The following is a 12,222-nucleotide window of genomic DNA, read 5'->3' as shown; positions in this document are numbered from 1 at the left end:
GTCTTGGAACAGACAGGGTCCTTGCTGGAGCAGGTCCCTTCTTAGAGGTAGAGGCCACGGATCCTCCGTGAGCCTCTCTTGAAGTTCCGGGTACCAAGTCCTTCTTGGCCAATCCGGAGCCACGAATATAGTGCTTACTCCTCTCCATCTTATAATTCTCAGTACCTTGGGTATGAGAGGCAGAGGAGGGAAAACATACACTGACTGGTACACCCACGGTGTTACCAGAGCGTCTACAGCTATTGCCTGAGGGTCCCTTGACCTGGCGCAATACCTGTCGAGTTTTTTGTTGAGGCGGGACGCCATCATGTCCACCTTTGGTTTTACCCAACGGTTTATAATCATGTGGAAGACTTCTGGGTGAAGTCCCCATTCTCCCGGGTGGAGGTCGTGTCTGCTGAGGAAGTCTGCTTCCCAGTTGTCCACTCCCGGAATGAATACTGCTGACAGTGCTATCACATGATTTTCCGCCCAGCGAAGAATCCTTGCAGCTTCTGCCATTGACTGCTTCTTGTGCCACCCTGTCTGTTTACGTGGGTGACTGCCGTGATGTTGTCCGACTGGATCAACCCGGCTGACCTTGAAGCAGAGGTCTTGCTAAGCTTAGAGCATTGTAAATAAGAATTTACTTACCGGTAATTCTCTTTCTCGTAGTCCGTAGTGGATGCTGGGAACTCCGTAAGGACCATGGGGAATAGCGGGCTCCGAAGGAGGCTGGGCACTCTAGATAGATCTTAGACTACCTGGTGTGCACTGGCTCCTCCCACCATGACCCTCCTCCAAGCCTCAGTTAGGTACTGTGCCCGGACGAGCGTACACAATAAGGAAGGATTTTGAATCCCGGGTAAGACTCATACCAGCCACACCAATCACACCGAACAACTCGTGATATGAAAACACAGTTAACAGCATGAAACGATAGAGCCTCTCAACAGATGGCTCAACAATAACCCGATTTAGTTAACAATAACTATGTACAAGTATTGCAGATAGACCGCACTTGGGATGGGCGCCCAGCATCCACTACGGACTACGAGAAAGAGAATTACCGGTAAGTAAATTCTTATTTTCTCTAACGTCCTAGTGGATGCTGGGAACTCCGTAAGGACCATGGGGATTATACCAAAGCTCCCAAACGGGCGGGAGAGTGCGGATGACTCTGCAGCACCGAATGAGAGAACTCCAGGTCCTCCTCAGCCAGGGTATCAAATTTATAGAATTTTGCAAACGTGTTTGCCCCTGACCAAGTAGCTGCTCGGCAAAGTTGTAAAGCCGAGACCCCTCGGGCAGCCGCCCAAGATGAGCCCACCTTCCTTGTGGAATGGGCATTGACAGATTTAGGCTGTGGCAGGCCTGCCACAGTATGTGCAAGCTGAATTGTACTACAAATCCAACGAGCAATAGTCTGCTTAGAAGCAGGAGCACCCAGCTTGTTGGGTGCATATAGGATAAACAGCGAGTCAGATTTTCTGACTCCAGCCGTCCTGGAAACATATATTTTCAGGGCCCTGACAACGTCTAGCAACTTGGAGTCCTCCAAATCCTTAGTAGCCGCAGGCACCACAATAGGCTGGTTCAGGTGAAACGCTGACACCACCTTAGGGAGAAACTGGGGACGAGTCCTCAATTCTGCCCTATCCATATGAAAAACCAGATAAGGGCTTTTACATGATAAAGCCGCCAATTCTGACACTCGCCTGGCTGATGCCAGCGCCAATAACATGACCACTTTCCACGTGAGATATTTCAGATCCACGGTTTTTAGTGGCTCAAACCAATGTGATTTCAAGAAATTCAACATCATGTTGAGATCCCACGGTGCCACAGGAGGCACAAATGGGGGCTGAATATGCAGCACTCCTTTCACAAACGTCTGAACTTCAGGTACTGAAGCTAGTTCCATTTGAAAGAAAATCGACAGAGCCGAGATCTGTACTTTAATGGAGCCTAGTTTTAGGCCCATATTCACTCCTGCTTGCAGGAAATGCAGAAATCGACCTAGTTGAAATTCCTCTGTTGGGGCCTTTTTGGCCTCGCACCATGCAACATATTTCCGCCATATGCGGTGATAATGTTTTGCCGTAACATCTTTCCTGGCTTTAATAAGCGTAGGAATGACTTCCTCCGGAATGCCCTTTTCCTTCAGGATCCGGCGTTCAACCGCCATGCCGTCAAACGCAGCCGCGGTAAGTCTTGGAACAGACAGGGACCCTGCTGTAGCAGGTCCTGTCTGAGCGGCAGGGACCAAGGGTCCTCTGAGATCATCTCTTGAAGTTCCGGGTACCACGCTCTTCTTGGCCAATCCGGAACCACGAGAATTGTGTTTACTCCTCGCTTTCTTATTATTCTCAGTACCTTTGGTATGAGAGGTAGAGGAGGGAACACATACACTGACCGGTACACCCACGGTGTCACTAGGGCATCCACCGCTATCGCCTGAGGGTCTCTTGACCTGACGCAATACTTCTCTAGTTTTTTGTTTATGCGGGATGCCATCATGTCCACCTGTGGACGACCCCATTGATTTACAATCATTTGGAAGACTTCTGGATGAAGTCCCCACTCTCCCGGGTGGAGGTCGTGCCTGCTGAGAAAGTCTGCTTCCCAGTTGTCCACTCCCGGGATGAACACTGCTGACAGTGCTAGTACATGATTCTCCGCCCATCGGAGAATTTTTGTGGCTTCTGCCATCGCCGTCCTGCTTCTTGTGCCGCCCTGTCGATTCACATGGGCGACTGCCGTGATGTTGTCTGACTGGATCAGCACCGGCTGGTGTAGGAGCAGGGATTTTGCTTGACTTAGGGCATTGTAAATGGCCCTTAGTTCCAGAATATTTATGTGAAGGGCAGTCTCCTGACTTGACCATAGTCCCTGGAAATTTCTTCCCTTTGTGACTGCCCCCCAGCCTCGTAGGCTGGCATCCGTGGTCACCAGGACCCAGTCCTGTATGCCGAATCTGCGGCCCTCCAGAAGATGAGCACTGTTCAGCCACCACAGAAGAGACACCCTGGTTCGTGGAGACAGGGTTATTAAACGATGCATCTGAAGATGCGATCCGGACCACTTGTCCAACAGGTTCCACTGAAAGATTCTGGCATGGAACCTGCCGAATGGAATTGCTTCGTAAGAAGCTACCATCTTTCCCAGGACCCGCGTGCAGTGATGCACCGATACCTGTTTTGGTTTTAGGAGGTCTCTGACTAGAGAAGACAACTCCCTGGCTTTCTCCTCCGGGAGAAACACTTTTTTCTGGGCCGTGTCCAGAATCATTCCCAGGAACATTAGACGTGTCGTGGGGACCAGCTGTGACTTTGGGATATTCAGAATCCAACCGTGCTGGCTCAGCACTTCCTGAGATAGTGCTACTCCCACTAACAACTGTTCCTTGGATCGTGCCTTTATTAGGAGATCGTCCAAGTATGGGATAATTAAAACTCCCTTTTTTCGAAGGAGTATCATCATTTCCGCCATAACCTTGGTAAATACCCTCGGTGCCGTGGAGAGTCCAAACGGCAGCGTCTGGAATTGGTAATGGCAATCCTGTACCACAAATCTGAGGTACTCCTGGTGAGAATTGTAAATGGGGACATGCAGGTAAGCATCCTTGATGTCCAGGGATACCATGTAATCCCCCTCGTCCAGGCTTGCAATAACCGCCCTGAGCGATTCCATCTTGAACTTGAATTTTTTTATGTATGTGTTCAAGGACTTCAAATTTAGAATGGGTCTCACCGAACCGTCCGGTTTCGGTACCACAAATAGTGTGGAATAGTAACCCCGGCCTTGTTGAAGTAGGGGTACCTTGATTATCACCTGCTGGGAATACAGCTTGTGAATTGCCGCTAGCACTGCCTCCCTGTCTGAGGGAGCAATCGGCAAAGCGGATTTTAGGAAACGGCGGGGTGGAATCGCCTCAAATTCCAGCCTGTATCCCTGAGATACTATTTGAAGGATCCAGGGATCCACCTGTGAGCGAACCCACTGATCGCTGAAATTCCTGAGGCGGGCCCCCACCGTACCTGGCTCCGCTTGTGAAGCCCCACCGTCATGCGGCGGACTTGGAAGAGGAAGAGGGGAGGACTTTTGTTCCTGGGAACCTGCTGTTTGCTGCAGCCTTTTTCCCCTGCCTCTGCCTCTTGACAGAAAAGACCCTCCTTTTCCCCGCTTATTTTTCTGGGATCGAAAGGACTGAACCTGATAAAATGGCGCCTTCTTAGGCTGTGAGGGGACATGGGGTAAAAATGCTGACTTCCCAGACGTTGCTGTGGAAACTAGGTCGGAGAGACCATCCCCAAATAATTCCTCCCCTTTATAAGGCAAAACTTCCATGTGCCTTTTGGAATCTGCATCTCCAGTCCACTGGCGAGTCCATAAGCATCTCCTAGCAGAGATAGATAGTGCACTTACTTTAGATGCCAGCCGGCAGATTTCCCTCTGTGCATCTCTCATGTATAAGACTGAGTCTTTTATATGGTCAATTGTTAACAGGATCGTGTCTCTGTCTAGTGTATCAATATTTTCTGACAGGTTATCTGACCATGCAGCGGCAGCACTGCACATCCAAGCTGACGCAATTGCTGGTCTGAGTATAATGCCTGAGTGTGTATATACAGACTTCAGGATCGCCTCCTGCCTTCTATCAGCAGGTTCCTTAAGGGCGGCCGTATCCTGGGACGGTAGTGCCACCTTTTTTGACAAACGTGTGAGCGCTTTATCCACCCTCGGGGGTGTTTCCCAACGTAACCTATCCTCTGGCGGGAAAGGGAACGCCATTAGTAATTTCTTAGGAATCACCAATTTCTTATCAGGGGAAGCCCACGCTTCTTCACACACTTCATTTAATTCATCTGACGGGGGAAAAACTACAGGTAGTTTTTTCTCCCCAAACATAATACCCTTTTTTGTGGTACCTGGATGTAAATCAGAAATATTTAACACCTCTTTCATTGCCTCAATCATGCAGCGAATGGCCTTAACGGGCATTAAATTTGACTCATCGTCGTCGACACTGGCGTCAGTATCCGTGTCGACATCTACTTGTGCCACCTGAGATAACGGGCGTTTTAGAGCCCCTGATGACTTTTGAGACCCTTGGACAGGCACGAGCTGAAGACTCGGCTGTCCCACAGTCGGCATGTCGTCAAATTTTTTATGTAAGGAGTCTATACGTGCACTCATTTCTTGCCATAATATCATCCACTTAGGTGTCTGCCCCGCAGGGGGTGACATCTCTGCTAAAGGCATCTGCTCCCCCTCCACATCATTATCCTCCTCAAACATGTCGACACAGCCGTACCGACACACTCCACACACACAGGGAATGCTCAAATAGAGGACAGGACCCACAAAAGCCCTTTGGGGGGACAGAGTAAGAGTATGCCAGCACACACCAGAGCGCTATATATATACAGGGACTAACTGAGTTATGTCCCTAATAGCTGCTTATACTGTATACAGTGCCAATTTTGTGCCCCCCCCCCTCTCTTTTCCCTCTTACTGTACTGTAGAAATGCAGGGAAGAGCCAGGGAGCTTCCTTCCAGCCGAGCTGTGAGGGAAAAATGGCGCCAGTGTGCTGAGGAGATAGGCTCCGCCCCTTTTTCGCGGCCTATTCTCCCGCTTATTTTGGGATTCTGGCAGGGGTATTTACCTCATATATAGCCCCAGGGGCTATATATTGAGGTATTTTAGCCAGCCAAGGTGTTTTTATTGCAGCCTCAGGGCGCCCCCCCCAGCGCCCTGCACCCTCAGTGACCGGAGTGTGAAGTGTGTATGAGGAGCAATGGCGCACAGCTGCAGTGCTGTGCGCTACCTTGGTGAAGACAGGATGTCTTCATGCCGCCGATTTTCCGGACCATCTTCCTGCTTCTGGCTCTGTAAGGGGGACGGCGGCGCGGCTCCGGGACCGAACATCAAGGCTGGGCCTGCGGTCGATCCCTCTGGAGCTAATGGTGTCCAGTAGCCTAAGAAGCCCAATCAGGCTGCAAGCAGGCGAGTTCGCTTCTTCTCCCCTTAGTCCCTCGCTGCAGTGAGCCTGTTGCCAGCAGGTCTCACTGAAAAAAACAAATTCTAAGACTATAACTTTCTAAGAGCTCAGGAGAGCCCCTAGTGTGCATCCAACCTCGGCCGGGCACGAAATCTAACTGAGGCTTGGAGGAGGGTCATGGTGGGAGGAGCCAGTGCACACCAGGTAGTCTAAGATCTTTCTAGAGTGCCCAGCCTCCTTCGGAGCCCGCTATTCCCCATGGTCCTTACGGAGTTCCCAGCATCCACTAGGACGTTAGAGAAAATGGCTCTAAGCACCAGGATATTTATGTGAAGTGATGTCTCCAGGCTTGACCATAAGCCCTGGAAATTTCTTCCCTGTGTGACTGCTCCCCAGCCTCGCAGGCTGGCATCCGTGGTCACCAGGACCCAGTCCTGAATGCCGAATCTGCGGCCCTCTAGAAGATGAGCACTCTGCAACCACCACAGGAGGGACACCCTTGTCCTTGGTGACCGGGTTATCCGCTGATGCATCTGAAGATGCAACCCCGACCATTTGTCCAGCAGGTCCCACTGGAAAGTTCTTGCGTGGAATCTGCCGAATGGGCTTGCTTCGTAGGAAGCCACCATTTTTCCCAGAACCCTTGTGCATTGATGCACTGAGACTTGGCTCGGTTTTAGGAGGTTCCTGACTAGCTCGGATAACTCCCTGGCTTTCTCCTCCGGGAGAAACACCTTTTTCTGGACTGTGTCCAGAATCATCCCTAGGAACAGAAAACGAGTCGTCGGAACCAGCTGCGATTTTGGAATATTGAGAATCCAACCGTGCTGTCGCAACACTACCTGAGATAGTGCTACACCGACCTCCAACTGTTCCCTGGATCTTACCCTTATTTGGAGATCGTCCAAGTAAGGGATAACTAAAACTCCCTTCCTTCGAAGGAGTATCATAATTTCGGCCATTACCTTGGTAAAGACCCGGGGTGCCGTGGACCATCCAACGGCAGCGTCTGAAACTGATAGTGACAGTTCTGTACCACAAACCTGAGGTACCCTTGGTGAGAAGGGTAAATTGGGACATGAAGGTAAGCATCCTTGATGTCCAGAGACACCATGTAGTCCCCTTCTCTTGAATTTGAACCTCTGTATGTAAGTGTTCAAAGATTTTAGATTTAAAATCGGTCTCACCGAGCCGTCCGGCTTCGGTACCACAACAGTGTGGAATAATACCCCTTTCCCTGTTGCAGGAGGGGTACCTTGATTATCACCTGCTGGGAATACAGCTTGTGAATGGCTTCCAAAACTGCCTCCCTGTCTGCTTGTAAAGCCCCAGCGTCATGCTGAGGGCTTGGCAGAGGCGGGAGAGGGCTTCTGTTCCTGGGAACTGGCTGATTTCTGCAGCCTTTTTCCTCTCCCTCTGTCACGGGGCAGAAATGAGGAACCTTTTGCCCACTTGCCCTTATGGGAACGAAAGGACTGCGCCTGATAATACGGCGTCTTCTTATGTTGAAAGGCGACCTGGGGTAAAAACGTGGATTTCCCAGCTGTTGCCGTGGCCACCAGTTCTGAAAGACCGACCCCAAATAACTCCTCCCCTTTATAAGGCAATACTTCCATATGCCATTTGGAATCCGCATCACCTGACCACTGATAAAGCTAAATATTTATCGTGTATATAACCCTTTATGAGGTCTAAGAACACTGTACGCTATCTACGTAAGAAGTACCGTAAGGGTACGCAAGTTGCGTATCGATCGCTTAGCCGTGATCGAGACGCTCAGGCGTCACGTTCACTCACGGCCAAGTGATCGCAGGCAGGCAGAATATTGGCTGTTGACTTATCGTAATGATTCGCTATAGCGTAGCAGCGCTCGGGACCACAAGGAGATCACCAGCGATGCAGACGCTCACAACGTTAAACCTTTATATCTATACCTCTAACAATGAAATACACAGTAAACCTTAGTGTGGAGACAATGTGTAAGTGCAACCTTGTGTAACCTGATTACCTACAAAACTGCTTGAGCGTCACCGACGCTCAGAGAATACTTAACACTATAAAGAATACACAGATACCTGGCTTAGGGTCCGAAACCTATTATATGTATTATGACTATTACTTGCAAAAAGAATCACAGTACAAAGCATACACTACAGTATAACATAAACCAACTAACCAGATAACTACACAGGAAATACAATACAATACAAATTAAGTCTAATCAAGGGAAAATACGAGAGAAAGAGAAGAGAGGGAGAGAGAGAGAGAGAAATGGCTCACAGTAAGACAATATGATTACGGAGAAAACTTACGCACAAGGGGAACGATCGCATGCGCCTCGATATCCAGCTCCCGATTATCAGCAATGAGAACCGTTGAAGAGAGTGAAGTTGGATATGGTCGGCCTGCTATTTATGCTCCACACACAATACAATTCAATGGTCCCTACAATCTCATTGTTCATTGGACACAGGAATTCGGCTTCGCATTATAACAAAAGGTCATAGGTTGATTCATACAGGTGGGCTGTGACTATTTCCAACTGCTCAGGTGGGAGGGAAACTGGGTTTCCCGCCGCATGGGTAATAAAGTGCAAATAAAGTAAATGTTCATAAACTTCTTATGTCCATAACTATTCGCACGAGCGATTGATCTGCTTCAAACCAACACCGGAATATTTCTAATTAAATATTCTTCCGATGGATACTAAACACCACTGTATTACTCCTATCTGACCCTTCGTATCAAACAATGAGGGATTCCTCTGTTCATGAACATTCTATATTAACCAAACTTTCAGAATCTATCAAAGGGACCATGATCTACAAAATACATTATTAGTGAAAATATGTAATGATTGAGTCGCACGCTACGATCGCATAAACTCTACCGTAAATACGCATACCATGCGCCTGCGGGTGCCCGCGACTGTGAGTATGCGCACGTACGGGAGAGCGTACGCACGCGCAGCACGGACCTGTGTGCGGTGCAAATATGGTAGTGTGCATAGAGATATTTTTCTGACTTTGACAGTCCACCCTTTGGCAGTCAATAATAACTGCCACTTCCTGAAAACATTTCAAAAGGAGAAAAATATATGTCAGGGGTTAATTCATTTCCATGGTTGGGTAAGGGAGGAGAGAGGAGTAGGTGGGAAGAGGGTATGACCTAGTGAGATAGCAGAAGCATGTGTGTATGGGTCCATGTTTGGGGGGTCATGTATCATCGTGCCGTACGTGTTGTAAATCAAGCTTCGAGGTATTGCGAAGTATACATTTGAATTCCTTCTTATCCCGTGGTACAGGTCTGTGGATGGGCTGTCAAACTTTACCGAGCTCTTTTCGGATTTTTGAACAAAATGGGGAGCACATTTTAGTTGATGATACATGAATGGGGGAATATGTGATTGCTGATATCTGTGCCTGTATTCCCTATACTATGTGTGTCATTACCTGAGGGTTGTAGAAATGAAGAAAAGACATAATTACGGTAAATGCGGTGGTATTCTATGTCAGGTTAATGTACATCTGTCAGTTGAAGTTTTGTTCGGTATCAGTTGAAAGTCGTCTTCTTTGCGCTGTTTTGCTCATTAAGCGTGAGCAATAAGCTTTGTCGATGCCATTAGATTTACAAAAAATGTTGGGCTAGCGTAATTTTAAGAATTCTAGGGAAACTGGGGATCCATGGCAAAGTTCATCAAGTGTCCATATCTCAAGTGGTCAAAACTTCTTCTTTGGTCTATCCGTTGTCTGTATAGCGTCTCATCAACTTCCTCGTCCAAGGGGGTCTTGTTATCTTGGAGAAAAACCAGAAAAACAGGTGAAAGAAACGGACCGTAGAAATCGCATTTTCATCACATCATTGTTTCTATCGTTGGGTCGTAAATCAAATCCAGGTTAATTACAGTTTCCTCACTCCTCAAACTCATCACTCTGGTACTTTGTTTGCACCTCATTAAAGCCTGCCCGCATCTAAATATCAATCCAATCGATATAACGACACCTAAGATACATAGTAGAAACTTCCCAACATCCATTATGACTCCTTGAGCCCAGTCTCCTAAACCGGAGAACCAATTTCGCGGGTTCAACCATGACACCCAACCAGTCAGCTCATTACCTACAGCAGCAAGAGTGAGATTGTGTTTTCGACGAAATTCCCACTTTAATTGGAGAATATCGTCCATCTTTTGGTCTATGACCTCTACCGGATCCTCGGTGCTATTCGTGATATACGTGCAACACTTCACGCCGTACTGTGTTGCCAATGTAACACAATATCCGCCTGTCACTGCTGTGAGGTAATTAAGAACCATTCTATGCTGTACCAGTTCTGTTTTATAAGCCTGGAGTTCTCTTCCAGTATATCTAAACGTGTCATCATACATTTCAGTGATATTATCTAACAAATTGGCGAGTGCGGAAATGTATCTATAATTCATCACTCCTCGAGCGGTGCGAGTGAAATCTAACGCCACCAGAACCTGAATCCCGGTGGATTCATGGATCAGATCAGAGGCCGGATGCTCTAACCTTTCTGACAGTTGTCTTTTAACGAGGTGCTCGTAATGAGTGTGAGTATAAGGAGCTTGGGCACCGCGGTGTATGTCTTTCATTTTATCATGTGTTACAGTCATTACTTCAGGCAATACTCTTCCAATATAACACAATCCTTCAGAGTTTGGGGCAAGCCACTTGTACGCCTTTCTCCCGCATATGAAATATGCATCATCGGGGAGAACATATGGGACGGAGAAAGACATTACCATATTACACACCTTCCAGGTGAAATCTCCTAGCCCTAACTCTTCCATCTGCTTAATGCACGTATCAGGTTGTACGATATGTGCACAGTATCCTGGTGATACTTCTCCAACTCTAGTAATCCTATTTCCTAAGGTGTATCTATACCGGAAAGATTTTCCTCTACTGGCTATGTGGCGTACAAGCTCTGTATCTGTAGGCATTCTATCTGCTCTATGTGAAAAGGTCATGGTGTGGTCACTCCATGATACTTCCCAATTTCCCGGCTTTCTGGGATTGGAGATGTTAAAACATAATAGGGACCTATCCACGTGGTATTGGTGGAGTTTCAAACTAGGAGGGCTGGAGATATTAAACCTCCGGCCCACCGGTCTCCCACCATTTAACTCAAGTACCTCCCCTATCGTTAAAGGAAATGGTACTAGCCCTGATTTGCTATGACCCTGAGGTACTTGAGAGCATACCCAACAATCTGTTTTGTTTAATACATTACCCACTAAGGAGTGATAATCACTCAATGGATGCCGGTCCATATGGATATTAAAACTGGATTGGCATTTCTTAATGCACCCATCTTCAATGACATTGTTACAGAGCCTACAGATACAGTTTTCTTCAGCTAACAATCCGTCACAATTTCTTCTATGGTCAATGCTATCGGATCGTTTTCTGATACTCGCCTTTGCTTGTTGGTTAGGTTGATCTTGGAAAACTACGCCTCCATCTTTATCATCAGAACCCATTCCAGAACCTCTATCGACCTCCATGGTACTCTCGCCGGAACAGACTGCTCTGGTCAACATCATGGTCAACAGGAAAATCCGGATCACAGTCTCTTGGGGCAAGTCCATCTTTGAGGAGGAGACGAAGAAGAGTGAGAAGGAGGAAAAATACATTTGAGGGAGAGGGGATGGGAAGTGGAGAAAAACAATAAAAGGGAGTGGGGAGTCGACAACAGCTCTCGGTCTTCAAGGCTCAGGTGCCGCCTCAGTCCTCCTGGAACAGACACTCCAGTGATACAACCTCTACCGTCTGTTCCTTATCACGGGACTTCTCTGGATCAGCAACCTTCTTGCAGTGGGATGAATGGACCCAAGTCTCTCTCTCAGCAACCTTCAATGCTGTCGTGCTAGTCAATAAGACCTGGTATGGTCCTTCCCATCTGTCAATAAGGCAACCTGAGCGTAGAAAATTTCGTATCATTACATAATCCCCAGGTTCAATGTCATGACAACTACTATCAGGTAGATCAGGAATCACCAACTTTAGATTATCATTTTGATTCCTTAACTGTTTACTCATGTTAATCAAGTACTTTACAGTTACTTCATTGTTACATTTCAAATCATCCTGAGGGTTAATCATGACATGCGGTTGTCGACCAAATAAGATTTCAAAGGGGGACAGATTAAGAGGGGACCTGGGAGTGGTTCTGATACTGTACAATACAATGGGTAAAGCTTCTGGCCATGTCA

Source organism: Pseudophryne corroboree, chromosome 3 (assembly GCF_028390025.1).
Source record: "Pseudophryne corroboree isolate aPseCor3 chromosome 3, aPseCor3.hap2, whole genome shotgun sequence".
Taxonomy (NCBI): Eukaryota; Metazoa; Chordata; class Amphibia; order Anura; family Myobatrachidae; genus Pseudophryne; species Pseudophryne corroboree.
Note: the sequence above shows the minus strand (reverse complement) of the source record.